A 6,754-nucleotide genomic window follows, 5' to 3' on the forward strand; every position below is an offset into this window, starting at 1 on the left:
TTTCTCTTTTTTGGAAAATCTTTTCTTTTTTATTTTTCATTCAAACATATTTGCAGAATATGTCTTCAAACTTTTAGCAGAGACAGTGATAGTTTCAGGAATACAGTTTATGAGAGAACATAACTGTTGATCGTTTAATTTCGCTAAGTCATCAATATTTTACCATTTCCTGGCGACTTCAAAAAGGGGGGGGGGGGGGGCTAAAGGCTTCTTGATAACCTCTGACAAAACAACCTCGACTGTGTTCTACATGTGTCTAAGAGATCTTTCTTTGAATGTCTCGGTCATATATTTTTTATCGTAAGGAAGAGGGGAGGGGGGTGTGTAGGTTCGTACTTTAGTATCTAAATTTTTTTCCAAACTCCAAAACTTTACCCATTTTTAACTTATACTGCGAGGTGTCTGTGGAAAGTGGGGGGGGGGGGGGGGGCTCTACCTATATAACAAGGTTCAATGTATATACTAAGTATATATTGGGAAAAAAGTGGGGGGGCCAAACCCCCCTAGCCCCCCCCCCCCCCCGGTTCCGACGCCTATGATAAAGAGAGGAAATGGCTACGATTTTTATGAAAATTTAATGACCGATGAGGAATTATATTCCCAAAAAGTAAGACAAGAGTTTCCAAGGCAATTGAACACTCCATTATTTCAGATTGTTTAAACGTAAAAACAATAAGAAATGTAAAAACTTGACTATGTAATTCATATATCAATATGACTGTACCTCGATCTATATTGAGAAATTCAATGTATTTTAACTTCATGAAAAGATGTACACATTTGACTTTTATTTATAAACCCGCCCCCCTTAAAAAAACACGAAAATCCTGTTCAAATGACTTCTCGCTCTAAATTTTCACAAAATGCATGAAATAAAGGTAAAATAGTATATTTTTTATCGATTAAAATGCAACCAAAAATTTACGGTGTCTTTGAAATAAACATTTCATGCTAAATTGACATAAAATAAGATACTCCGCTTCAATTAGCTATTTTCAAACTGTTTTCCCGTGGGTATTTATTTCATCTTATTTTATTTTCTTCTTTATAATAAAGTTGGTATTCTATAATGGCAGAGATATACAATTATGACTCGCTTATACTGTACTCTCTAACTGTTAGGAGTCATTTATATTTCACGAGAAAGGGACGCCATACATTTTTCAGGAAAAATACATAACACGGCGTTAGTCGTTTAATTTCTTTAAAATTTTACGTTTTGTGAATAGTGCACAAATTAGAAAATTAAGTATATGGAATACTTTAATGGGAAATAAAGACAAACGAAGTGTAGTTATTTGTTTTTAGAAATTATATTGAAAAATAATAACGCCATTGTGTCTTCTTTGTTACCCCAGCAGTGTTTGTTGTGTGATTTTTAAGTTATTTGACAACCTTATGAATAAGGTTTAATAAAAATAAATCCACAAGATACTGATGTACAAGTAACAGTTACTGGCATAATGCGCCGTTGCTTTATTCTTTAGTTTTTATAGAAAGTTGCACGGAATACCCGATTTCGCGGATTCAACGATATCCTGATATCGAGTATAATACGCGATTTCACGGATAATACCCGATTTCGAGTATTCTCTCCGACCTGTTGAACATGGAATTTTCATTTATATTCATTTATTAACTAATATAAACACTGATAATCCATTATATGTAAAAAAAATAATTCACAAGAAAAGCACTGTTCAAAATTTCATCTTCATTTGACCTATAGTTACCATCATGCTCATGCCGTGAGGTGGACAGATGGAGGTTGGTCAGTTAAAAAATAGTGCACATTTGGATTGCCAATTAACATGTTTTGCTAAGGCAGAATCTAGATGTCTCAGATTTATTAGTAAGTGAAGCTTTCTGGTCAGCATAGCTTTCAAAATATTACCTGAAAGGTTTTATTAAATCATATGGCTTTTATTGAGAGTGACCACCCATTGCAAATTGCGGCATCAGGGCATACTTGACACGCATTCAGAATAAATAACTGTAAAGATACAGAACGCTTAACAAAATGTGGAACAGTTTTCATCTACTCCATACATTATTTTCACTATCATAATAATATCATTTGAATGAGCTCTCATCTGGAATTGGTCGATGATATCTGCATTATGTTCAACAAGATTTTTATCTGAAAATAATTAGCAACCAACAAGGATATTTGGAAATAAGTTACAAAACCTTAGGTTACCTAACGTATACTTATCCATTTCCTTCTTATATGTTACGGATGTAAATGACAGGCCTTTACTTTAGGAATAAAACAAAATAGATACAGTTATAGGCGGCTGATATAAATGCAGGCAAACATAGTATATGATATTATAAATGCATGTACAATTTGACCTAATTGAAAATTTAGAGAGATTTAAAATGTGGAATTTATGGTAAGTGGTTTATACTCCTCATATTAGTTTTACTTAACACATACTAGTAATTAAAATGTTTCAGAGTCAAAAGATTCTCGCAAACCATGTTGACCACTTAAGGTCATACGCAACGTAGTTTGAACTTAATTTGGCTGTTCCCCGGAGTTGAAGAGTTCCACTAAATGAAGGACCTGTGTGCAATACTTTTAATGTCTATATATGGATTTGTACACCTCTTCTGAAACAAATTTTGATGGAAAAAAATCCGGAATTTAAGTTTCGTACTTTTGTATTTTTTCTTTGAATAATGCAACATTTTCATAATTTGATATCTTCCAAAAACCCCTGGTAATGCATGCTGATATTTTGTCTATGAACATCTGAAAAAGTATCAGTAGGTAAAGTACCTTGCATATGCCCTTAATTATGTTCCCCAAACGAAGTTGGGGAACATATTGTTTTTACTCTGTTTCTTATTATGTTCCCCAAACGAAGTTGGGGAACATATTGTTTTTACTCTGTTTCTTCTTATTATTATTATTATTATTATTAAGGTCTTCCGTCTCCAACGGAAGACCTTCTTGTTATTCTTCGGTTTCTTTTTCCCTATTATTATTATTATTCTTCCAACCGATTTTGTGCAAGCGATTTCTCAGAGATGGCTCTTCCGATTTATACCAAACTTTCAGATCTGAAAGATATGCAATTGATCTTGATAGGTTTATTTGCTTTTTGATTATCTCACTTCAGGTCGTGAGATATGGAGGATTTTCTGATTTTCAGAGGGTCGGCTTGTCCAGGAAACTCCTCCGAAACGACTCAAGATATCGACTTAAGATTTTCAGTGGAAATAGAGGAAGGTTTGGTGAGTTGTAATTGGGTCTCCAAATCTTTCTAGCGCAAAAGGCGCCGGAGCTCGGTAGGGCCCAAAAAATGTCTCAGAAATATCTCAAAAAATTTGACATATTTTGTTTCATTTCTTCACAACTGTTCATAATTTGTTAAACATATTGAAGAAAAAATGTGCAACATCACAAGACCTTTCATTTGATATCAAGAAAATAGGGCTGATTCTCAAATTAGGGGCTCAAAGGGGCCAAAAGTCTTTTATCTATATCTCTCTAATGTTCAATATTTTGTTATACATTACTGAAGCAAAAGTATTCATCTTAACGATTTGCAACAATATATGATACACTTTTGATCATATGTTCCGTAATTAGGGGTCACAAGGGGCCAGAATGTCAAATCTTAGACGCTTTATATCTCGAAAAGTGGGAATATTTTGATAAGCAATATTAAACAAAAGATGGTCAGAATAATGTTCTAAACAATATGCATACTTTGAATTTTTGTAAAACGGCCCCATTAAGGACTTGTAGGAGTGGCCCCTAAATATTTCCATTTAGCATATCTCCACAACGAATAGAAATCTCTGAATAAGTATTGAACAAAAAGCTTCAAAATTACAAAACCTTTCATTTGATATCAAGAAAAAGGGGCTGACCCCTCAAATTAGGGGCTCAGAGGGGCCAAAAGTTTTTTTATCTATAACTCTCTAATGATCAATATTTTGTTATACATTACTGAAGCAAAAGTATTTATCTTAACGATTTGCAACAATATATGATACAATTTTGATCATATGTTAGGTAATTAGGGGTCACAAGGGGCCAGAATGTCAAATCTTTGACGCTTTATATCTCGAAAAGGGGGAATATTTTGATAAGCAATATTGAACAAAAAATGGTCAGAATAATGTTCTAAACAATATGCATACTTTGATTTTTTGTAAAACGGCCCCATTAAGGACTTGTAGGAGTGGCCTCTTAATATTTTCATTAAGCATATCTCCACAACGCATAGAAATCTCTGAATAAGTGTTGAATTAAAAAACTTCAAAATCACAAGACCTTTCATTTGGTATCAAGAAAATGGGGCTGACCCCTCAAAATAGGGGTTCAGAGGGGTCAAAAGTCTTTTATCTATAACTCTAATGATTAATATTTTGTTATACATTACTGAAGCAAAAGTATCTATCTTAACAATTTGCAACAATATATGATACAATTTTGATCATATGTTACGTAATTAGGGGGTCACAAGGGGTCAGAATGTCAAATCTTTGACACTTTATATCTCGAAAAGGGGGAATATTTTGAGAAGCAATATTGAACAAAAAATGGTCAGAAAAATGTTTTGAACAATATGCATACTTTGAATTTTTGTAAAACGGTCCAATTAAGGACTTGTAAGGGTGACCCCTAAATATGTATATGAAGCATATCTCCACAAGGAAAAGAAGTCTCTGGATAGGTGTTGAACAAAAAGTCTTTGAAATCACAAGACCTTTCATTTGATATCAAGAAGATATGGGGCTGACTCCTTAAATTAGGGGCTTAGAGGGGTCAAAAGTCTTTCATCTTCAACTCTTTCATGATAAATATTTTCGATAAGTATCCATAATGAGAAGCAAAGATATTGATCTTAACGATTTGCAACAGTATACTATAAAATTTTATCATATGTTACGAAATAAGAGGTTGCAAAGGGCCAAAATGATATATTTTTATGCTTTACGTTTCGAAAAGAGGGAGTATTTTTAAAAGCCATATTGAACAAAAGATGTTCAGAATATCGTGATAAAAAACAGAAACTTTAAATTTAATGAAGGAAAACTTAAAGTCATTCTCTTTTAACGATTATCTCAGTCAAAATCACATCTCATCTTATCTAGAAGTTCAACGGAAGACCTACTCGTTGCTCGCAACGAGATCTCATCTAGTTTTTTCTTCTTCTTCTTCCTGGGTACTTTTTTGTCCGGGAATGATCTTGTAAACTGTTCGTCCGAGGTAGGTAAAACCTTTTTAGGGTAAGTAGACATGTTATGCAGATTTGCGGAATCAAGGTCATTTTGCGCGCACGTGCTTGCAAGAGCGCGCACGTGCAACACTTGAAATAACCAATATAATAGATATAGTCGGAACTTTTCTATTTTTTGATAAAATGCTTTGAAAATCATAATGTAAGGATACATTAGTACTGTATAGACAAGATGGCATGGTCAAAATAGCAAGATCTCACGCGCATGCACGTGCGCTTTGCTCTGATTGGCTGAAACTAAAGTCTCAATATCTTTCTTGTTTCTTGTCATAATCTTTTGAAATTTTGAACATGGTCCTACATTATGAAGACTACAGCATGATATGTTAAAATTTTAATAAAAACATGCGCATGCGCTTTGCTGTAATCTGATTGGCTAAAACTTTAAATGGCTATATCTCCTTTGTTTTTTGACGAAATGCTTTGAAATTTAAAACATAGTCATGCATTACGATATCCTAAAATATGATATAGAAAATATTCATGAAATCACGCGCATGCACGTGTGCTGCAATCTGATTGGCTGAAACTTCAAATGGCTATAACTCTCTTGTTTTTCAACCAAACAGGATGGGATTTAGAACTTGGATAAATATAAGGGTCTCCTACAAGAAGGTGTAGTCATTATGCACGTGCTTGCTTGCACGTGAAATGAGTAAAATAAAAAATACACTCGAATGAGTGCATTTTTTAATACTTTTGGATTAAATGCTTTGATATTATTAAAATTATAGATAGTGTAGACAAGATAATATGGTCGTTACGCACATGAACACGCGTGCAATGCCTATTTTTTAAATATATTTTGTATTTTTCTTGGAAGACCTTGATTAAGTCTAAATTCCATAAAGTATTTCTTATTTAATAGAGATAAGAGGGAATATGGCACCAAAAGGGAGTGGGGGAGCGTTTGGGGAACATCTGTAACGGTCCCCGAAAGTTTTAAAGTTTGGGGAAAAATATTATTATGTTCCCCAAAAACTTGGGGAACATAATAAAAGAAACAAGTGGTAAAGTTATAGGACCAAATATAGCACTCCCTTTGACCTTGATAAAATAGGTGAAATAATTATATCCCTGTTATCTCTATTTTTGTAAACTTTAACAAACATAGTTAATCAAGGTCATTAATGAAAAATACAAATATATTTAAAAATAGGCATTGTTGAGAGTGTGTTCATAACAAGTGCGTAACGACCATATTGAAATCTTGTCTCACTATTGAATTTTAATATTATCAAAGCATTTAATCCAAAAGTATTAAAAAATACACTCATTCAAGATGTATTTTTTATTTTACTCATTTTGCACGCACGCGTGCAAGCGCGTGCATAATGACTACACCTTCTTGTAGGAGTCCCTTATTTATCCAAGTTCTAAAATCCGGTTGAAAAACAATGAGTTATAGCCATTTGAAGTTTCGCCAATCAGATTGCACGACGCTGGACGTATTTTGACTGAATGATTTCATGAATATTTTCTATCAATTTTTT

The sequence above is a fragment of the Saccostrea cucullata genome, unplaced genomic scaffold (genome assembly GCF_032062105.1).
Source record: "Saccostrea cucullata isolate Sc308-1 unplaced genomic scaffold, CSIRO_AGI_Scuc_v1 ctg15152, whole genome shotgun sequence".
Taxonomy (NCBI): Eukaryota; Metazoa; Mollusca; class Bivalvia; order Ostreida; family Ostreidae; genus Saccostrea; species Saccostrea cuccullata.